General features: G+C 48.7%; 1 pseudogene; it reads right to left on the reverse strand.

The window, feature by feature from the left end:
- LOC127918805 (phosphatidylinositol 3,4,5-trisphosphate 5-phosphatase 2A-like) overlaps positions 1-23,499 on the reverse strand; it is a 74,042-nt pseudogene that overhangs the window by 10,651 nt on the left and 39,892 nt on the right.

Raw genomic sequence — 23,499 nt, forward strand, 5'->3', positions numbered from 1 at the left:
GTCTGCCTACCCATGTCAGAGACACAAACTCGGTCTCAACCTTTAAGTCTTTACTGAAGACTCATCTCTTCAGTGGGTCATATGATTGAGTGTAGTCTGGCCCAGGAGTGTGAAGGTGAACGGAAAGGCTCTGGAGCAAAGAACCGCCCTTGCTGTCTCTGCCTGGCCAGTTCCCCTCTTTCCACTGGGATTCTCTGCCTCTAACCCTATTACAGGGGCTGAGTCACTGGCTTACTGGGGCTCTCTCATGCAGTCCCTGCAGGGGGTGCGTCACCTGAGTGGGTTGATTCACTGTTGTGGTCATCCTGTCTGGGTTGGCGCCCCCCCCCCTTGGGTTGTGCCGTGGCGGAGATCTTTGTGGGCTATACTCAGCCTTGTCTCAGGATGGTAAGTTGGTGGTTGAAGATATCCCTCTAGTGGTGTGGGGGCTGTGCTTCGGCAAAGTGGGTGGGGTTATATCCTTCCTGTTTGGCCCTGTCCGGGGGTGTCCTCGGATGGGGCCACAGTGTCTCCTGAGCCCTCCTGTCTCAGCCTCCAGTATTTATGCTGCAGTAGTTTGTGTCGGGGGGCTAGGGTCAGTTTGTTATATCTGGAGTAATTCTCCAGTCCTATTCGGTGTCCTGTGTGAATCTAAGTGTGCGTTCTCTAATTCTCTCCTTATTTCTTTCTCTCTCTCGGAGGACCTGAGCCCTAGGACCATGCCCCAGGACTACCTGACATGATGGCTCCTTGCTGTCCCCAGTCCACCTGGCCATGCTGCTGCTCCAGTTTCAACTGACCTGAGCCCTAGGACCATGCCCCAGGACTACCTGACATGATGACTCCTTGCTGTCCCCAGTCCACCTGGCCATGCTGCTGCTCCAGTTTCAACTGTTCTGCCTTACTATTATTTGACCATGCTGGTCATTTATGAACATTTGAACATCTTGGCCATGTTCTGTTATAATCTCCACCCGGCACAGCCAGAAGAGGACTGGCCACCCCACATATGCTCTCTCAAATTCTCTTTCTTTCTCTCTCTCGGAGGACTTGAGCCCAAGGACCGTGCCCCAGGACGACCTGACATGATGACTCCTTGCTGTCCCCAGTCCACCTGACTGTGCTGCTGCTCCAGTTTCAACTGTTCTGCCTTATTATTATTAATTTATGAACATTTGAACATCTTGGCCATGTTCTGTTATAATCTCCACCCGGCACAGCCAGAAGAGGACTGACCACCCCACATAGCCTGGTTCCTCTCTAGGTTTCTTCCTAGGTTTTGGCCTTTCTAGGGAGTTTTTCCTAGCCACCGTGCTTCTACTCCATTGCATTGCTTGCTGTTTGGGGTTTTAGGCTGGGTTTCTGTACAGCACTTTGAGATATCAGCTGATGTACGAAGGGCTATATAAATCAAATTTGATTGATTGATTGATTGATTGATGTTAGTTGTTGCCTCTTCAGATCTCCCCCCTCTATACATTTCAAACAGATATATTAATCTCTCGATACATTTCATGTTAGTTGTTGCCTCTTCAGATCTCCCCTCTCTATACATTTCATGTCAGTTGTTGCCTCTTCAGATCTCCCCTCTCTATACATTTCATGTTAGTTGTTGCCTCTTCAGATCTCCCTCTCTATACATTTCATGTTAGTTGTTGCCTCTTCAGATCTCCCCTCTCTATACATTTCATGTTAGTTGTTGCCTCTTCAGATCTCCCTCTCTATACATTTCATGTCAGTTGTTGCCTCTTCAGATCTCCCCCTCTCTATACATTTCATATTAGTTGTTGCCTCTTCAGATCTCCCTCTCTATACATTTCATGTTAGTTGTTGCCTCTTCAGATCTCCCCTCTCTATACATTTCATATTAGTTGTTGCCTCTTCAGATCTCCCTCTCTATACATTTCATGTTAGTTGTTGCCTCTTCAGATCTCCCTCTCTATACATTTCATGTCAGTTGTTGCCTCTTCAGATCTCCCCCTCTCTATACATTTCATATTAGTTGTTGCCTCTTCAGATCTCCCTCTCTATACATTTCATGTCAGTTGTTGCCTCTTCAGATCTCCCCTCTCTATACATTTCATGTTAGTTGTTGCCTCTTCAGATCTCCCTCTCTATACATTTCATGTTAGTTGTTGCCTCTTCAGATCTCCCCTCTCTATACATTTCATGTTAGTTGTTGCCTCTTCAGATCTCCCTCTCTATACATTTCATGTCAGTTGTTGCCTCTTCAGATCTCCCCCTCTCTATACATTTCATATTAGTTGTTGCCTCTTCAGATCTCCCTCTCTATACATTTCATGTTAGTTGTTGCCTCTTCAGATCTCCCCTCTCTATACATTTCATATTAGTTGTTGCCTCTTCAGATCTCCCTCTCTATACATTTCATGTTAGTTGTTGCCTCTTCAGATCTCCCCTCTCTATACATTTCATATTAGTTGTTGTCTCTTCAGATCTCCCCTCTCTATACATTTCATATTAGTTGTTGTCTTTTCAGATCTCCCTCTCTATACATTTCATGTCAGTTGTTGCCTCTTCAGATCTCCCCTCTCTATACATTTCATATTAGTTGTTGTCTCTTCAGATCTCCCCTCTCTATACATTTCATGTTAGTTGTTGCCTCTTCAGATCTCCCCTCTCTATACATTTCATATTAGTTGTTGTCTCTTCAGATCTCCCCTCTCTATACATTTCATATTAGTTGTTGTCTCTTCAGATCTCCCCTCTCTATACATTTCATGTTAGTTGTTGCCTCTTCAGATCTCCCCTCTCTATACATTTCATATTAGTTGTTGTCTCTTCAGATCTCCCCTCTCTATACATTTCATATTAGTTGTTGTCTCTTCAGATCTCCCCTCTCTATACATTTCATATTAGTTGTTGCCTCTTCAGATCTCCCCTCTCTATACATTTCATGTTAGTTGTTGCCTCTTCAGATCTCCCCTCTCTATACATTTCATATTAGTTGTTGTCTCTTCAGATCTCCCCTCTCTATACATTTCATGTTAGTTGTTGCCTCTTCAGATCTCCCCTCTCTATACATTTCATATTAGTTGTTGTCTCTTCAGATCTCCCCTCTCTATACATTTCATATTAGTTGTTGTCTCTTCAGATCTCCCCTCTCTATACATTTCATGTTAGTTGTTGCCTCTTCAGATCTCCCCTCTCTATACATTTCATATTAGTTGTTGTCTCTTCAGATCTCCCCTCTCTATACATTTCATATTAGTTGTTGTCTCTTCAGATCTCCCCTCTCTATACATTTCATATTAGTTGTTGCCTCTTCAGATCTCCCCTCTCTATACATTTCATCTCCGTCACTTGTGTTTTCCACTAATCGCATTATGGAACAAACATTTACATTACATATGTCGAATCTTAATGACCCATTTCATCGCAGGATGAAAATAACCAGGGTAGTTATTTTATGGCTGGTTATAACACCTACGTAAGAGTGTCAAAGCCCACTAAACCTACCAGGGTAGTTACTATATATACCTACATAAGAGTGTCAAAGCCCACTAAACCTACCAGGGTAGTTACTATATATACCTACATAAGAGTGTCAAAGCCCACTAAACCTACCAGGTTAGTTACTATATAACACCTACGTAAGAGTGTCAAAGCCCACTAAACCTACCAGGGTAGTTACTATATATACCTACGTAAGAGTGTCAAAGCCCACTAAACCTACCAGGGTAGTTACTATATATACCTACATAAGAGTGTCAAAACCCACTAAACCTACCAGGGTAGTTACTATATATACCTACGTAAGAGTGTCAAAGCCCACTAAACCTACCAGGGTAGTTACTATATATACCTACATCAGAGTGTCAAAGCCCACTAAACCTACCAGGGTAGTTACTATATATACCTACATAAGAGTGTCAAAGCCCACTAAACCTACCAGGTTAGTTACTATATAACACCTACGTAAGAGTGTCAAAGCCCACTAAACCTACCAGGGTAGTTACTATATATACCTACGTAAGAGTGTCAAAGCCCACTAAACCTACCAGGGTAGTTACTATATATACCTACATAAGAGTGTCAAAACCCACTAAACCTACCAGGGTAGTTACTATATATACCTACGTAAGAGTGTCAAAGCCCACTAAACCTACCAGGGTAGTTACTATATATACCTACATCAGAGTGTCAAAGCCCACTAAACCTACCAGGGTAGTTACTATATATACCTACATCAGAGTGTCAAAGCCCACTAAACCTACCAGGGTAGTTACTATATATACCTAGATAAGAGTGTCAAAGCCCACTAAACCTACCAGGTTAGTTACTATATATACCTACATAAGAGTGTCAAAGCCCACTAAACCTAACAGGTTAGTTACTATATATACCTACGTAAGAGTGTCAAAGCCCACTAAACCTACCAGGGTAGTTACTATATATACCTACATAAGAGTGTCAAAGCCCACTAAACCTACCAGGGTAGTTACTATATATACCTACATAAGAGTGTCAAAGCCCACTAAACCTACCAGGGTAGTTACTATATGGCTGGTTATAACACCTACATAAGAGTGTCAAAGCCCACTAAACCGACCAGGGTAGTTATTTTATGGCTGTACCATACAGTATAGTATTGTCTGGAGGAACTAGTACTGTTGTAGTTACTGTCTGGAGGAACTAGTACCATCTGGAGGAACTCGCTGGGGGAACTAGTACCGTCTGGAGGAACTAGTACCGTCTGGGGGAACTAGTACCGTCTGGAGGAACTAGTACCGCCTGGGGGAACTAGTACCGTCTGGAGGAACTCTTTGGAGGAACTAGTACCGTCTGGAGGAACTAGTAATGTTGTAGTTACTGTCTGGAGGAACTAGTACCATCTGGAGGAACTCGCTGGGGGAACTAGTACCGTCTGGAGGAACTAGTACCGCCTGGGGGAACTAGTACCGTCTGGAGGAACTCTTTGGAGGAACTAGTACCGTCTGGAGGAACTAGTAATGTTGTAGTTACTGTCTGGAGGAACTAGTACCGTCTGGAGGAACTAGTACCATCAGGAGGAACTAGAACCGTCAGGAGGAACTAGCATTTCAGATACATCTCTGTACATTTCAATGTTGCAGTAATACGACCTAAGCCTATAGTGTTTGAGCGAGACAACTTTATTTTCAGATAGCGAGCCCTGATCCCAATGACTTGACTGTCCCCGCAGGGAGAGAAAGACAACTGCACATTTTTTTTTACCAATCACAAGGCTCATTAGAATTTCCTGATGCAGCCTGGAGGAACTAGTACCGTCTGGAGGAACTAGTACCGTCTATAGTAACCTAGTACCGTCTGGAGGAACTAGTACTGTTGTAGTTACCGTCTGGATGAACTAGTACCGTCTGGAGGAACTAGTATCGTCTGGAGGAACTAGTATCGTCTGGAGGAACTCTCTGGAGGAACTAGTACCGCCTGGGGGAACTAGTACCGCCTGGGGGAACTAGTACCGTCTGGGGGAACTATTACCGTCAGGGGGAACTAGTACCGTCTGGAGGAACTCTTTGGAGGAACTAGTACCGTCTGGAGGAACTAGTAATGTTGTAGTTACTGTCTGGAGGAACTAGTACCGTCTGGAGGAACTAGTACCATCAGGAGGAACTAGAACCGTCAGGAGGAACTAGTACCGTCAGGGGGAACTAGTACCGTCAGGAGGAACTAGTACCGTCAGGAGGAACTAGTACCGTCTGGAGGAACTCTTTGAAGGAACTAGTACCGTCTGGAGGAACTAGTACCGTCTGGAGGAACTAGTACCGTCAGGAGGAACTAGTACCGTCTGGAGGAACTAGTACCGTCAGGAGGAACTAGTACCGTCTGGGGGAACTAGTACCGTCTGGGGGAACTAGTACCGTCTGGAGGAACTAGTACCGTCTGGGGGAACTAGTACCGTCTGGGGGAACTAGTACCGTCAAGAATTTCCTGATGCAGCCTGGAGGAACTAGTACCGTCTGGAGGAACTAGTACCGTCTATAGTAACCTAGTACCGTCTGGAGGAACTAGTACTGTTGTAGTTACCGTCTGGATGAACTAGTACCGTCTGGAGGAACTAGTATCGTCTGGAGGAACTAGTATCGTCTGGAGGAACTCTCTGGAGGAACTAGTACCGCCTGGGGGAACTAGTACCGCCTGGGGGAACTAGTACCGTCTGGGGGAACTATTACCGTCAGGGGGAACTAGTACCGTCAGGGGGAACTAGTACCGTCTGGAGGAACTAGTACCGTCTGGGGGAACTAGTACCGTCTGGGGGAACTAGTACCGTCTGGGGGAACTAGTACCGACTGGAGGAACTACTACCGTCTGGGGGAACTAGTACCGTCTGGGGGAACTAGTACAGTCTGGGGGAACTAGTACCGTCTGGGGGAACTAGTACCGTCTGGGGGAACTAGAACCGTCTGGAGGAACTAGTACCGTCTGGAGGAATGTACATGTGATTTCTGTGTTTCTGAGCACTAATCAGGTTGTGTTAATATGAATGACCATCATGTAAATGTGATTCCTGTGTTTCTGAGCACTAATCAGGTTGTGTTAATATGAATGACCATCATGTAAATGTGATTCCTGTGTTTCTGAGCACTAATCAGGTTGTGCACCCAATGCATATGGGTCCGGTAAATTTCTCAAAATGTCGAGTAAATTAAAATGCTGCTGGTCAAATATTTCTTAAGGGAAACCCTGAAACACACACACTTGGAGACAGAACACAAACAGACAGACAGACAGTTGTACCATAAGACTCGTATCCATCTAGTGATTTGACGGTGAGCAGCAGGTGTTGGTCCTGGAGATATTCTATCTCAGAGAGGAGGGGCTTCAGGGTGGTCAGCTGCTTATTGGACCAGCCCACACGCAGGAAGTTGACGTTGTCACTGCTTTGACTGTCATTCTCATAACTCTTCTTAAACTCTACGGAGAGAGGGAGTGTGGAGCGAGAGAGGGAGTGTGGAGCGAGAGAGGGAGTGTGGAGAGAGAGAGGGAGTGTGGAGAGAGAAGGAGAGAGGGAGAGAGAGAGGGAGTGTGGAGAGAGAGAGGAGATGTGGGAGAGAGAGGGAGTGTGGGAGAGAGAGAGGAGTGTGGAGAGAGAGAGAGAGGAGTGGAGAGAGAGAGGGAGTGTGGAGAGAGAGAGGGAGTGTGGAGAGAGAGGGGGAGTGTGGAGAGAGAGGGGGAGTGTGGAGAGAGGGGGAGTGTGGAGAGAGAGGGGGAGTGTGGAGAGAGAGGGGGAGTGTGGAGAGAGGGAGTGTGGAGAGAGAGAGTGTGGAGAGAGAGGGAGAGAGGAAGTGTGGAGAGAGAGGGAGAGAGGAAGTGTGGAGAGAGAGGGAGAGAGGAAGTGTAGAGAGAGAGGGAGAGAGGAAGTGTAGAGAGAGAGGGAGAGAGGAAGTGTAGAGAGAGAGGGAGAGAGGAAGTGTAGAGAGAGAGGGAGAGAGGAAGTGTAGAGAGAGAGGGAGTGTGGAGAGAGAGGGAGAAGAGAGAGGGAGAGAGGAAGTGTGGAGAGAGAGGGAGAGAGGAAGTGTGGAGAGAGAGGGAGAGAGGAAGTGTAGAGAGAGAGGGAGAGAGGAAGTGTAGAGAGAGAGGGAGAGAGGAAGTGTAGAGAGAGAGGGAGAGAGGAAGTGTAGAGAGAGATAGTGTGGAAGTGTAGAGAGAGAGGGAGAGAGAGGGAGAGAGGGAGTGTGGAGAGAGAGAGAGAGAGAGAGGGAGTGTGGAGAGAGAGAGAGAGAGAGAGAGAGGGAGTGTGGAGAGAGAGAGGGAGTGTGGAGAGAGAGAGGGAGTGTGGAGAGAGAGGGGGAGTGTGGAGAGAGAGAGAGGGAGTGTGGAGAGAGAGAGGGAGTGTGGAGAGAGAGAGGGAGTGTGGAGAGAGAGAGGGAGTGTGGAGAGAGAAGGACAGTGGAGAGAGAAGGACAGTGGAGAGCGAAGGAGAGAGGAAGTGTGGAGAGAGAGAAGGAGTGTGGAGAGAGAGAGGGAGTGTGGAGAGAGAGAGGGAGTGTGGAGAGAGAGAGGGAGTGTGGAGAGAGAAGGAGTGTGGAGAGAGAAGGAGTGTGGAGAGAGAAGGAGTGTGGAGAGAGAAGGAGTGTGGAGAGAGAAGGAGTGTGGAGAGAGAAGGAGTGTGGAGAGAGAAGGAGTGGAGAGAGAAGGAGTGTGGAGAGATGAGGGAGTGTGGAGAGAGAGGGAGTGTGGAGAGAGAAGGAGTGTGGAGAGAGAAGGAGTGTGGAGAGAGAAGGAGAGAGGGAGTGTGGAGAGAGAGGGAGTGTGGAGAGAGAGAGAGAGTGTGGAGAGAGAGGGAGAGAGGGAGTGTGGAGAGAGAGAGGGAGAGAGGGAGTGTGGAGAGAGAGAGTGTGGAGAGAGAGAGAGTGGGGAGAGAGAGAGGGAGTGTGGAGAGAGAGGGAGTGTGGAGAGAGAGGGAGTGTGGAGAGAGAGAGGGAGTGTGGAGAGAGAGAGAGTGTGGAGAGAGGGAGAGAGAAGGAGAGAGGGAGTGTGGAGAGAGAGGGAGAGAGGAAGGGTAGAGAGAGAGGGAGTGTGGAGAGAGGGAGTGTGGAGAGAGGGAGAGAGAAGGAGAGAGGGAGTGTGGAGAGAGAAGGAGAGAGGGAGTGTGGAGAGAGAGGGAGAGAGGAAGGGTAGAGAGAGAGGGAGTGTGGAGAGAGAGAGGGAGTGTGGAGAGAGAGAGGGAGTGTGGAGAGAGAGGGAGAGTGGAGAGAGAGGGAGAGTGGAGAGAGAGGGAGAGTGGAGAGAGAGGGAGAGTGGAGAGTGAGGGAGTGTGGAGAGAGAGAGTGTGGAGAGAGAGGGAGAGAGGAAGTGTGGAGAGAGAGGGAGTAGGGAGAGAGAGGGAGTGTGGAGAGAGAGAGGGAGTGTGGAGAGAGAGGGAGTGTGGAGAGAGAGTGTGGAGAGAGAGGGGGAGTGTGGAGAGAGAAGGAGAGAGGAAGTGTGGAGAGAGAAGGAGAGAGAAGGAGAGAGGAAGTGTGGAGAGAGAAGGAGAGAGGAAGTGTAGAGAGAGAAGGAGAGAGGAAGTGTGGAGAGAGGGAGAGAGGAAGTGTGGAGAGAGAGGGAGTGTGGAGAGAGAGGGAGTGTGGAAATAAAATGTCATTAAGTCTCTAGAGTAGAACTTTGTGTGTGTGTGTGTGTGTGTGTGTGTGTGTGTGTGTGTGTGTGTGTGTGCGCGTGCATGTGTGTGCGTGCATGTGTGTGTGTGCATGTGTGTGTGTGCATGTGTGTCTCACCCTCCAGGCAGGTAGAGTAGAACTCTATAAAGAACTTGGTTCTGCTGGCCGTCTTCACTATGGCCTCAATATTCTCAAACTCTATATAGGCCTGTTCAGAGGACTTAGGCAGACCTGGAGAGAGAGAGAGAGAGCGAGAGACAGGGAGAGAAACAACGTTTAAAACCCTTGGGTTATAGTGAGATAATCAACCCCCTTGTCTAGTCATCACAGTGAGTGGCCATACCTTTCTTGGAGACGAACTGTGAGGTGACCCCACCTCAAATGTACCAAACACTGGGGAGTGGTCACTGGTCACCACGTCATCTGTACAGCCTGAGAGGGAAACAATGATTTCATTTAAAAAATATAAAAAATTTAAAAAATAAAGGTATTTGGTATTTCAACAGCAATTAGCTGTTCCAAAAGCAGCAGCTACTCTTTCTGGGGTCCAACACAAAACATGAACCATGAAACATAATACAGAACATTAATAGACAAGAACAGAACTACATCAAAAAACATTAAAGGCACACAGGACAGAAGAGGGTTGGACTGAACCTACAGGACAGTAGATCTCCAGGAAGAGGGTTGGACTGAAACCCTACAGGACTGTAGATCTCCAGGAAGAGGGTTGGACTGAACCTACAGGAAAGTAGATCTCCAGGAAGAGGGTTGGGCTGAAACCCTACAGGACAGTAGATCTCCAGGAAGAGGGTTGGACTGAACCTACAGGACAGTAGATCTCCAGGAAGAGGGTTGGACTGAACCTACAGGACAGTAGATCTCCAGGAAGAGGGTTGGACTGAACTTACAGGACAGTAGATCTCCAGGAAGAGGGTTGGACTGAACCTACAGGACAGTAGATCTCCAGGAAGAGGGTTGGACTGAACCTACAGGACAGTAGATCTCCAGGAAGAGGGTTGGACTGAACCTACAGGACAGTAGATCTCCAGGAAGAGGGTTGGACAGAACCTACAGGACAGTAGATCTCCAGGAAGAGGGTTGGACTGAACCTACAGGACAGTAGATCTCCAGGAAGAGGGTTGGACTGAACCTACAGGACAGTAGATCTCCAGGAAGAGGGTTGGACTGAAACCCTACAGGACTGTAGATCTCCAGGAAGAGGGTTGGACTGAACCTACAGGAAAGTAGATCTCCAGGAAGAGGGTTGGGCTGAAACCCTACAGGACAGTAGATCTCCAGGAAGAGGGTTGGACTGAACCTACAGGACAGTAGATCTCCAGGAAGAGGGTTGGACTGAACCTACAGGACAGTAGATCTCCAGGAAGAGGGTTGGACTGAACTTACAGGACAGTAGATCTCCAGGAAGAGGGTTGGACTGAACCTACAGGACAGTAGATCTCCAGGAAGAGGGTTGGACTGAACCTACAGGACAGTAGATCTCCAGGAAGAGGGTTGGACTGAACCTACAGGACAGTAGATCTCCAGGAAGAGGGTTGGACAGAACCTACAGGACAGTAGATCTCCAGGAAGAGGGTTGGACTGAACCTACAGGACAGTAGATCTCCAGGAAGAGGGTTGGACTGAACCTACAGGACAGTAGATCACCAGGAAGAGGGTTGGACTGAACCTACAGGACAGTAGATCTCCAGGAAGAGGGTTGGACTGAACCTACAGGACAGTAGATCTCCAGGAAGAGGGTTGGACTGAACCTACAGGACAGTAGATCTCCAGGAAGAGGGTTGGACTGAACCTACAGGACAGTAGATCTCCAGGAAGAGGGTTGGACTGAACCTACAGGACAGTAGATCTCCAGGAAGAGGGTTGGACTGAACCTACAGGACAGTAGATCTCCAGGAAGAGGGTTGGACTGAACCTACAGGACAGTAGATCTCCAGGAAGAGGGTTGGACTGAACCTTACAGGACAGTAGATCTCCAGGAAGAGGGTTGGACTGAACCTACAGGACAGTAGATCTCCAGGAAGACGGTTGGACTGAAAACCTACAAGACGGTAGATCTCCAGGAAGAGGGTTGGACTGAAACCCTACAGGACAGTAGATCTCCAGGAAGAGGGTTGGACTGAAAACCTACAGGACAGTAGATCTCCAGGAAGAGGGTTGGACTGATAACCTACAGGACAGTAGATCTCCAGGAAGAGGGTTGGACTGAACCTACAGGACAGTAGATCTCCAAGAAGAGGGTTGGACTGAAACCCTACAGCCCTAATTTGGGAACTGCAATAATGGCCCAGATAATACTGTACGCTTTCTAGAATTTGTTCTGGATTTGGGAACTGTGTAAAGACCCCTGGTGGCATGTCTGGTGAGGTAAGTGTGTGTGTCAGAGCTGTGTGTAAGTTGACGATGCAAACAATTTGGGATTTTAACACATTAATGTTTCTCATAAAAATAACAAGTGATGCAGTCAGTCTCTCATCAACTCTGAGCCAAGAGAGACTGACATGTATAGTATTTACATCAGTCCTCTGATTACAATGAAGGGTCGCTCTGTTCTGGACCAACTGCAGCTTAACTAGGTCTTTCCTTGCAGCACTGGACCACACGGCTGGACAATAATCAAAATAAGAGGAAACTAGAGCCTGCAGAACTTAGGAGGGTTTCAGAATAGGACTTGCTTTGTGGAGTGTGGTGTCAGAGTGGAGTGTGGTGTCAAAAAGCAGAGCATCTCTTTACTACAGACAGACGTCTCACCATCTTTACAACCATTGAATCGATGTGTTTTGACCGATGTGTTTTGACAGTTTACAATCTAAGGTAACACCAAGTAATAGTCTCCTCAACTTGTTCAACAGCCACACCATTCATTACCAGATTCAGCTGAGGTCCTGAACTTAAGGAATGATTTGTACCAAATACTCTTATTTTTAGAGATGTTCAGGACCAGTTTATTACTGGCCACTCATTCCAAAACAGACCAACTCTTTGTTGTACAGAGTTGTTGAAGATGCAGGGACTCACCATAGGAGTTACAGACAATGTGAGTCTCAGGGTAAGACTTCCATAGGATCCTGTCACACCAAGAGGGGACGTTAGTCCTCATCTGAGAGGGAGAGAAAGAAGAGAGATGAGCGTGACCAGAGATCTCTCCATCTGAGCCTGTGTGTATGCGCTCGCTCGCACACGCGTGTGTGTGTATATTTGTGTGTGAAAAGGCAGTACTTTGTCCTGAATTTGTTAAAATGCTATTTTAGGCTGAAAAGGGGCAATCAGCGGTTGGGCTGAAAAGGGGCAATCAGCAGTTGGGCTGAAAAGGGGCAATCAGCAGTTGGGCTGAAAAGGGGCAATCAGCAGTTGGGCTGAAAAGGGGCAATCAGCAGTTGGGCTGAAAAGGGGCAATCAGCAGTTGGGCTGAAAAGGGGCAATCAGCAGTTGGGCTGAAAAGGGGCAATCAGCAGTTGGACTGAAAAGGGGCAATGAGCAGTTGGACTGAAAAGGGGCAATGAGCAGTTGGGCTGAAAAGGGGCAATGAGCAGTTGGGCTGAAAAGGGGCAATGAGCAGTTGGGCTGAAAAGGGGCAATGAGCAGTTGGGCTGAAAAGGGGCAATGAGCAGTTGGGCTGAAAAGGGGCAATCAGCAGTTGGGCTGAAAAGGGGCAATGAGCAGTTGGACTGAAAAGGGGCAATCAGCGGTTGGGCTGAAAAGGGGCAATCAGCGGTTGGGCTGAAAAGGGGCAATGAGCAGTTGGACTGAAAAGGGGCAATCAGCGGTTGGGCTGAAAAGGGGCAATGAGCAGTTGGACTGAAAAGGGGCAATCAGCAGTTGGGCTGAAAAGGGGCAATGAGAAGTTGGACTGAAAAGGGGCAATGAGAAGTTGGACTGAAAAGGGGCAATGAGAAGTTGGACTGAAAAGGGGCAATGAGAAGTTGGACTGAAAAGGGGCAATGAGAAGTTGGACTGAAAAGGGGCAATGAGAAGTTGGACTGAAAAGGGGCAATCAGCAGTTGGACTGAAAAGGGGCAATCAGCAGTTGGACTGAAAAGGGGCAATCAGCAGTTGGACTGAAAAGGGGCAATCAGCAGTTGGACTGAAAAGGGGCAATCAGCAGTTGGGCTGAAAAGGGGCAATCAGCGGTTGGGCTGAAAAGGGGCAATCAGCGGTTGGGCTGAAAAGGGGCAATGAGAAGTTGGACTGAAAAGGGGCAATCAGCAGTTGGGCTGAAAAGGGGCAATCAGCGGTTGGGCTGAAAAGGGGCAATCAGCGGTTGGGCTGAAAAGGGGCAATCAGCGGTTGGGCTGAAAAGGGGCAATCAGCGGTTGGGCTGAAAAGGGGCAATCAGCGGTTGGGCTGAAAAGGGGCATCCATTTTCGTACTTCAAAACGTATGATGTGTTCTCATTGATTGTTGAAGAATATAAGTAAGAAATGTCTCAGTTTAACTGTCACACTCCATCAGAACCCAAAATATAAGCTTGTTTTTACTATGTTTGTTCAAGTAAATGTAAACATACACTACATCGCCTCAAAATATGGTTAAAACTATAATGTTGATATCATGGATTGTCAGTCCTTGCATCCACAGCTCTGTGGTTTTGAGAGTTTCTCCAGCCTCAGCCTCTTACTGAAACAGGGGAACATGCTTCTTTATTGTTTCTACTGCTGATTACCACTTTACTGAGTTAGGGGTTTACTCCCCAAAAAGTCTAGAAAATTCACGAGAATAATGGCTCTATGTGAGTGTGTGTGTGTGTGTGTGTGTGTGTGTGTGTGTGTGTGTGTGTGTGTGTGTGAGTGTGTACCCCTGTGGCCTTCTGTTTCTGCCACACGTATGTATCTCTCGACCCGCGTTCATAACGGTAGGTGGGTGGGTAGGATATCTCCTCCTCCGCTGTACCAGAGGACACACAAACACACATTACAACAGTCTTTCACAGAGTACAGCAGAGTGCATAGACAATGAGGGGAAGGAGTGTGTGTGTGTGTGTGTGTGTGTGTGTGTGTGTGTGTGTGTGTGTGTGTAACTGACCAAAGCGTAGGAACACCTTGTTCTTCTCTCTCTCCTGGTTGAGCTGGTCCACCTTCAGCAAAGGATCAAACTCTTTCCTGTTGATGTAGTTCAGGATCTCCTGAGCGAGACAGAGAGAGAGAGAAAAAGATAGAGACAGAGAGACAGAAAGCGAGAGACAGAAAGCGAGAGAGAGAGAGAAAGACAGAGAGACAGAGAGACAAAGAGAGACAGAAAGTGAGAGAGAGACAGAGAGACATAGAGAGACAGAAAGTGAGAGAGACAGAGAAAGCGAGAGAGAGAGAGACAGAAAGCGAGACAGAAAGCGAGAGAGACAGAGAAAGACAGAGAGAGACAGAGAAAGCGAGAGAGACAGAGAGAGACAGAGAAAGCGAGAGAGACAGAGAAAGCGAGAGAGACAGAAAGACAGAGAGACAGAGAGAGACAGAAAGCGAGAGAGACAGAGAGAGACAGAGAAAGACAGAGAGAGACAGAGAAAGCGAGAGAGACAGAGAGAGACAGAAAGCGAGAGAGAAAAAGAGAGAGACAGAAAGCGAGAGAGACAGAAAGCGAGAGAGGAGAGAGAGAGACAGAAAGCGAGAGAGAAAAAGAGAGAGAGACAGAAAGCGAGAGAGAAAAAGAGAGAGAGAGAGACAGAAAGCGAGAGAGACAGAAAGCGAGAGAGAGACAGAGAGACAGAGAGAGACAGAGAGAGACAGAGAAAGCGAGAGAGAGAGCGAAAGAGACAGTTGGGGAAGAGGGAAAGCGAGAAACACAGAAAGCGAGAGAGACAGAGAAAGACAGAGACAGACAGAGAGACAGAGAGAGACAGAGAAAGCAAGAGAGACAGAGAAAGACAGAGAAAGCAAGAGAGACAGAGAAAGACAGAGAAAGACAGAAAGACAGAGAAAGCGAGAAAGACAGAGAAAGCAAGAGAGACAGAGAAAGACAGAGAAAGACAGAAAGACAGAGAAAGCGAGAATGACAGAAAGCAAGAGAGACAGAGAAAGCGAGAGAGACAGAGAAAGCGAGAGAGACAGAGAAAGCGAGAGGGACAGAAAGCGAGACAGAGAGTGAGAGAGAGGGTGTGTGTGCCTGCATCCATGAGTGTGTTTGTGCATGTGACTCCTTGTGTGTGTGTGTGTGTGTGTGTGTGTGTGTGTGTGTGTGTGTGTGTGTGTGTGTGTGTCCATGGGTTTCTGTGTGTGTTATGGTACCTGTATGTCCATGTCCAGCCTGTAGTTGAGGTCTCCCAGCCAGAAGAGGTGTGTGAAGCGTAGAGAGATGTCAAAGGAGCTCAGCTGTTTATCTCCTAGAGAGAGCAGCCGCAGGATATCCAGGTAGTTCTGGTTCCTCCTGCAGGGGTCAGGGAAGGAAGAGTGGTGAAGAGCACCCTATCCCCTGTTTAGTACACTACTTATGACCTCAGTGAGTTTGCTGCTAATATGTCCTGTCAAACTTCAAATAATGAGTGATACTGTATAGTTTTACATTTGAATGCAGAAGAGGAGTGTCTGCGTACCTGCCGATCTTTTCGTTGCCTGATGTCAGGTGACAGTTCACAAAGCCGAAGGAAGTTCCATTAAACATGAAAGACACGCCCACTGCCCCTTTGTTACCTAGCAACAAGAAACAACAAACATACAGCTTGAATATAGTGAATTGTTTGTTAGTGTGAGAGAGTGCGAGAGTGAGATCTTACCCAGCGTATTAGCAATACCCGTTTTAACACTGGACACTCCCACATGACTGATGCGGTTTTCATGTTCTGGTTTCACCAGCACCGCTATCTTAATGTTCCACAGAGTCTGGACCGCGATCTAGAACCCAGGAGAGCAGAACAGAGTAACATGGAAGTTAACCTCAGGAGTAAACCCAACCATTCTACCAGGCAGCTTCTCAGATCAAGCTCCTTATCCCCTAACGGGACCATCCCTACCGCCATCTTATCCCCCAACCGGACCATCCCTACCGCCATCTTATCCCCCAACCGGACCATCCCTACCGCCATCTTATCCCCCAACGGGACCATCCCTACCGTCACCTCATCCCCCAACGGGACCATCCCTACCGCCACCTCATCCCCCAACGGGACCATCCCTACCGCCACCTTATCCCCCAACCGGACCATCCCTACCGCCATCTTATCCCCCAACGGGACCATCCCTACCTCCACCTTATCCCCCAACGGGACCATCCCTACCGCCATCTTATCCCCCAACCAGACCATCCCTACCGCCATCTTATCCCCCAACGGGACCATCCCTACCGCCATCTTATCCCCCAACCAGACCATCCCTACCGCCATCTTATCCCCCAACGGGACCATCCCTACCTCCACCTTATCCCCCAACGGGACCATCCCTACCGCCACCTCATCCCCCAATGGGACCATCCCTACCGCCACCTCATCCCCCAACGGGACCATCCCTACCGCCACCTCATCCCCCAACCGGACCATCCCTACCGCCATCTTATCCCCCAACGGGACCATCCCTACCTCCACCTTATCCCCCAACGTGACCATCCCTACCGCCACCTTATCCCCCAACGGGACCATCCCTACCGCCATCTTATCCCCCAACGGGACCATCCCTAACGCCATCTTATCCCCCAACGGGACCATCCCTACCGCCATCTTATCCCCCAACCAGACCATCCCTACCGCCATCTTATCCCCCAACGTGACCATCCCTACCGCCACCTTATCCCCCAACGGGACCATCCCTACCGCCATCTTATCCCCCAACGGGACCATCCCTACCTCCACCTTATCCCCCAACGGGACCATCCCTACCGCCACCTTATCCCCCAACGGGACCATCCCTACCGCCACCTTATCCCCCAACGGGACCATCCCTACCGCCACCTTATCCCCCAACGGGACCATCCCTACCGCCACCTTATCCCCCAACGGGACCATCCCTACCGCCACCTTATCCCCCAACCGGACCATCCCTACCGCCATCTTATCCCCCAACGGGACCATCCCTACCGCCACCTTATCCCCCAACGGGACCATCCCTAACAATGCCTTATTCCACAACGGGACAAGCCTTAACAACATCTTATCCCCCAACGGGACCATCCCTAACAATGCCTTATTCCACAACGGGACAAGCCTTAACAACATCTTATTCCCCAACGGGACCATCCCTACCGCCACCTCATCCCCCAACGGGACCATCCCTAACAACGCCTTATCCCCAACGGGACCATCCCTACCTCCACCTCATCCCCCAACGGGACCATCCCTAACAACGCCTTATTCCACAACGGGACAAGCCTTAACAACATCTTATTCCCCAACGGGACCATCCCTACCGCCACCTTATCCCCCAACGGGACCATCCCTAACACCTTATTCCCCAACAACACCTTATTCCCCAACGGGAACATCCCCAACACCTTATTCCCCAACGGGACCATCCCTAACAACACCTTATTCCCCAACGGGAACATCCCTAACACCTTATTCCCCAACAACACCTTATTCCCCAACGGGAACATCCCCAACACCTTATTCCCCAACGGGAACATCCCTAACAACACCTTATTCCCCAACAACACCTTATTCCCCAACGGGAACATCCCTAACACCTTATTCCTCAACAACACCTTATTCCCCAATGGGAACATCCCCAACAACACCTTATTCCCCAATGGGAACATCCCTAACAACACCTTATTCCCCAATGGGAACATCCCCAACAACACCTTATTCCCCAATGGGACAAGCCCTAACAACACCTTATTCCCCAATGGGAACATCCCCAACAACACCTTATTCCCCAATGGGAACATCCCTAACAACACCTTATTCCCCAATGGGAACATCCCTAACAACACCTTATTCCCCAATGGGAACATCCCTAACAACACCTTATTCCCCAATGGGAACATCCCCAACAACACCTTATTCCCCAACGGGAACATCCCTAACAACACCTTATTCCGCAATGGGAACATCCCCAACAACACCTTATTCCCCAATGGGAACATCCCCAACAACACCTTATTCCCCAACGGGAACATCCCTAACAACACCTTATTCCCCAATGGGAACATCCCCAACAACACCTTATTCCCCAATGGGAACATCCCTAACAACACCTTATTCCCCAACGGGACAAGCCCTAACAACACCTTATTCCCCAACGGGAACATCCCTAACACCTCATTCCCCATGACGTGGACTACTATTGACCAGAGCCCCATTCCGCCTCTCTCACCGGTTTGTAATCCAGCTCTGTGTGTTCTTTGAGTGCGGTGCGGAGTGAGTCGACCCACTCACGGTCACACACAGAGTTCTCCTGCGTTCCGAACACGTAGAGGTCATGAGGAATGGTTACGGTCATCTCATCCAGCGTCTTCCCCAGCCCACGACACAACAGCCAGGAACCCACCGCCTTGGGGGAGGGCACAGAACCTACACACACACCACACACACACACACACAAACACACCACAATTGAAGTGATGGTTTAAAGTTAAGACTTCTAGAACTAATGGAATATTCTCCTCATTAGGAGGTTTGACGGTTATTTGTAGCACGTTGTGAGTGTGAGAGTGAGTGTGAGAGTGAGAGTGTGAGTATGAGTGTGAGAGAGTGTGAGAGAGTGTGAGTGTGAGTATGAGTGTGAGAGAGAGAGTGTGAGAGAGAGAGTGTGAGAGAGAGAGTGTGAGTGAGAGAGTGTGAGTGAGTGTAAGAGAGAGAGTGTGTGTGTGAGAGAGTGTGAGTGTGAGTGTGTGAGTGTGAGAGTGTGAGAGTAAGACAGTGTGAGTGAGTGTGAGAGTGTGAGTGTGAGAGTGTGAGTGTGAGAGTAAGAGTGAGTGTGAGAGTGAGTGTGAGAGAGAGAGTGTGAGTGTGAGAGAGTGTGAGTGTGAGAGAGTGTGAGTGTGAGTCAGTGTGTGTGTGTGTGAGAGTGTGAGTGTGAGAGAGTGTGAGTGTGAGAGAGTGTGAGTGTGAGTGAGTGTGTGTGTGTGAGAGTGTGAGAGAGTGTGAGAGAGTGTGAGTATGAGAGAGTGTGAGTGTGAGTGAGTGTGAGTGTGAGAGAGTGAGTGTGAGAGAGTGTGAGAGAGAGTGTGAGAGTGAGAGAGTGTGAGTGTGAGAGAGTGTGAGTGTGAGAGAGTGTGTGTGAGAGAGTGTGAGAGAGAGAGAGTGTGAGTGAGTGTAAGAGAGAGAGTGTGTGTGAGAGAGTGTCAGTGTGAGTGTGTGAGTGTGAGAGTGTGAGAGTAAGACAGAGAGTGAGAGTGAGTGTGAGAGAGAGAGTGTGAGTGTGAGAGTGTGAGTCAGTGTGAGTGTGTGTGAGAGTGTGAGTGTGAGAGAGTGTGAGTGTGAGTGTGAGTATGAGAGAGTGTGAGTGTGAGTGAGTGAGTGTGAGTGAGAGAGAGTGTGAGAGTGTGAGAGTGTGAGAGTGTGAGAGTGAGAGAGTGTGAGAGTGAGAGAGTGTGAGTGTGAGAGAGTGTGAGTGTGAGAGAGTGTGAGAGAGTGTGAGTGTGAGAGAGTGTGAGTGTGAGAGAGTGTGAGTGTGAGAGTGTGAGAGTGAGAGTGTGAGTGTGAGAGAGTGTGAGTGTGAGAGAGTGAGAGAGTGTGAGAGTGAGAGAGTGAGAGAGTGAGAGAGTGTGAGAGTGAGAGTGTGAGTGTGAGAGAGAGAGTGTGAGAGTGAGTGTGAGAGTGTGAGTGTGAGTGTGAGAGAGTGTGAGAGTGAGAGAGAGAGAGTGCGAGTGTGAGAGAGAGAGTGCAAGTGTGAGAGAGAGTGCGAGTGTGAGAGAGAGAGTGCGAGTGTGAGAGAGAGTGCGAGTGTGAGAGAGAGAGTGCGAGTGTGAGAGAGTGTGAGTGTGAGAGAGTGTGAGTGTGAGTATGAGAGAGTGTGAGTGTGAGAGAGTGTGAGAGAGAGTGTGAGAGTGAGTCAGTGTGAGAGTGTGAGAGTGTGAGAGTGTGAGAGTGAGAGAGTGTGAGAGTGCGAGTGTGAGAGAGTGAGTGCGAGTGCGAGTGTGAGAGAGTGCGAGAGAGAGTGCGAGTGCGAGTGTGAGAGAGAGTGCGAGTGTGAGAGAGAGTGCGAGTGTGAGAGAGAGTGCGAGTGTGAGAGAGAGTGCGAGTGTGAGAGAGAGTGCGAGTGTGAGAGAGAGTGCGAGTGAGAGTGCGAGTGTGAGAGAGAGTGCGAGTGTGAGAGAGAGTGCGAGTGTGAGAGAGAGTGCGAGTGTGAGAGAGAGTGCGAGTGTGAGAGTGCGAGAGAGAGTGTGAGTGTGAGAGTAAGACAGTGTGAGAGAGTGTGAGTGTGAGAGAGTGTAAGTGTGAGTGTGAGTGAGTGAGTGTGAGAGAGTGTGAGAGAGAGTGTGAGAGTGAGAGAGTGTGAGAGAGAGTGTGAGAGTGAGAGAGTGTGAGAGAGTGAGTGTGAGTGTGAGATAGTGTGAGTGTGAGAGAGAGATAGTGTGAGTGTGAGAGAGAGTGCGAGAGAGTGTGAGTGTGAGAGAGTGTGAGTGTGAGTATGAGAGAGTGTGAGTGTGAGTGAGTGAGTGTGAGAGAGTGTGAGAGAGAGTGAGAGTGAGTCAGTGTGAGAGTGAGAGAGTGTGAGAGTGCGAGTGTGAGAGAGAGTGCGAGTGTGAGAGAGAGTGCGAGTGTGAGAGAGAGTGCGAGTGTGAGAGAGAGTGCGAGTGTGAGAGAGAGTGCGAGTGTGAGAGAGAGTGCGAGTGTGAGAGAGAGTGCGAGTGTGAGAGAGAGTGCGAGAGAGAGTGTGAGTGTGAGAGTGTGAGAGTGCGAGAGAGAGTGTGAGTGTGAGAGTAAGACAGTGTGAGAGAGTGTGAGTGTGAGAGAGTGTAAGTGTGAGTGTGAGAGAGAGTGTGAGAGTGAGAGAGTGTGAGAGAGTGAGTGTGAGATAGTGTGAGTGTGAGTGTGAGATAGTGTGAGTGTGAGTGTGAGATAGTGTGAGTGTGAGTGTGAGATAGTGTGAGTGTGAGTGTGAGATAGTGTGAGTGTGAGTTAGTGCGTGCGAGAGAGTGAGTGCGAGTGCGAGAGAGTGAGTGCGAGTGTGAGAGAGTGAGTGCGAGTGTGAGAGAGTGAGTGCGAGTGTGAGAGAGTGAGTGCGAGTGTGAGAGAGAGAGTGCGAGTGTGAGAGAGAGTGCGAGTGTGAGAGAGAGTGCGAGTGTGAGAGAGAGTGCGAGTGTGAGAGAGAGTGCGAGTGTGAGAGAGAGTGCGAGTGTGAGAGAGAGTGCGAGTGTGAGAGAGAGTGCGAGTGTGAGAGAGAGTGCGAGTGTGAGAGAGAGTGCGAGTGTGAGAGAGAGTGCGAGTGTGAGAGAGAGTGCGAGTGTGAGAGAGAGTGCGAGTGTGAGAGAGTGCGAGTGTGAGAGAGTGCGAGTGTGAGAGAGAGTGCGAGTGTGAGAGAGAGTGCGAGTGTGAGAGAGAGTGCGAGTGTGAGAGAGAGTGCGAGTGTGAGAGAGATCTGTGAGAGAGTGTGTGACTGTGAGAGAGTGTGTGACTGTGAGAGTGTGTGACTGTGAGAGTGTGTGTGACTGTGAGAGAGTGTGTGACTGTGAGAGAGTGTGAGAGAGTGTGAGAGAGTGTGAGAGTGTGTGAGAGCTCACCCATGTTCCAGGTCCCTATAAAGATGGAGATCATGTCTGGTTCGTCCTGGTTGGAATGTTTGTTCTTCATCAGCTGCAGCAGCTGACAAAATGCCTCCCGCTTCTGATAACACACACAGAGTGCAGTTAGTGTGTGTATAAAATGGAGGATGTGGCGGACTGTATATTCTTAGGTTTGATACTGGGCAATTCCACGGTAACTGAGTGATGCTGAAAACCCATTTACTTGAAGAACAGTGCAGATTAGAGGTCGACCGATTATGATTTTTCAATGCCGATACCGATTTGGAGGACCAAAAAAAGGCCGATGCCGATTAAATCGGACGTTTTCATTTTATTTTTATTTATAATAATGACAATTACAACAATTACAACAATACTGAGTGAACACTTACTTTAACTTAATATAATACATCAATAAAACCAATTTAGCCTCAAATAAATAATGAAACATGTTCAATTTGTTTTAAATAATGCAAAAACAAAGTGTTGGAGAAGAAAGTAAAAGTGCAATATGTGCCATGTAAAAAAGCATTTAAGTTCCTTGCTCAGAACATGAGAACATATGAAAGCTGGTGGTTCCTTTTAACATGAGTCTTCAATATTCCCAGGTAAGAAGTTTTAGGTTGTAGTTATTATAGGACTATTTCTCTCTCTACCATTTGTATTTCATATACAGTGCCTTGCGAAAGTATTCGGCCCCCTTGAACTTTGCGACCTTTTGCCACATTTCAGGCTTCAAACATAAAGATATAAAACTGTATTTTTTTGGGAAGAATCAACAACAAGTGGGACACAATCATGAAGTGGAACGACATTTATTGGATATTTCAAACTTTTTGAACAAATCAAAAACTGAAAAATTGGGCGTGCAAAATTATTCAGCCCCCTTAAGTTAATACTTTGTAGCGCCACCTTTTGCTGCGATTACAGCTGTAAGTCGCTTGGGGTATGTCTCTATCAGTTTGGCACATCGAGAGACTGACATTTTTTCCCATTCCTCCTTGCAAAACAGCTCGAGCTCAGTGAGGTTGGATGGAGAGCATTTGTGAACAGCAGTTTTCAGTTCTTTCCACAGATTCTCGACTGGATTCAGGTCTGGACTTTGACTTGGCCATTCTAACACCTGGATAGGTTTACGACACCAACCGTCACGACACCAACGGCACCAACCGTCAGAACACCAACAGCACCAACCGTCAGAACACCAACAGCACCAACCGTCAGAACACCAACAGCACCAACCGTCACGACACCAACCGTCACGACACCAACAGCACCAACCGTCAGAACACCAACAGCACCAACCGTCAGAACACCAACAGCACCAACCGTCACGACACCAACCGTCACGACACCAACAGCACCAACCGTCACGACACCAATCGTCACAACACCAACAGCACGAACCGTCAGAACACCAACAGCACCAACCGTCACGACACCAACCGCCACGACACCAACGGCACCAATCGTCACGACACCAACGGCACCAACCGTCAAAACACCAACAGCACCAACCGTCACGACACCAACGGCACCAACCGTCACGACACCAACCGTCACGGCACCAACAGCACCAACCGTCACGACACCAACGGCACCAACCGTCACAACACCAACAGCACCAACCGTCACGACACCAACAGCACCAACCGTCACGACACCAACAGCACCAACCGTCACGACACCAACAGCACCAACCGTCACGACACCAACGGCACCAACCGTCACGACACCAACAGCACCAACCGTCACGACACCAACAGCACCAACCGTCACGACACCAACAGCACCAACCGTCACGACACCA

This window comes from Oncorhynchus keta, chromosome 1, assembly GCF_023373465.1.
Source record: "Oncorhynchus keta strain PuntledgeMale-10-30-2019 chromosome 1, Oket_V2, whole genome shotgun sequence".
Taxonomy (NCBI): Eukaryota; Metazoa; Chordata; class Actinopteri; order Salmoniformes; family Salmonidae; genus Oncorhynchus; species Oncorhynchus keta.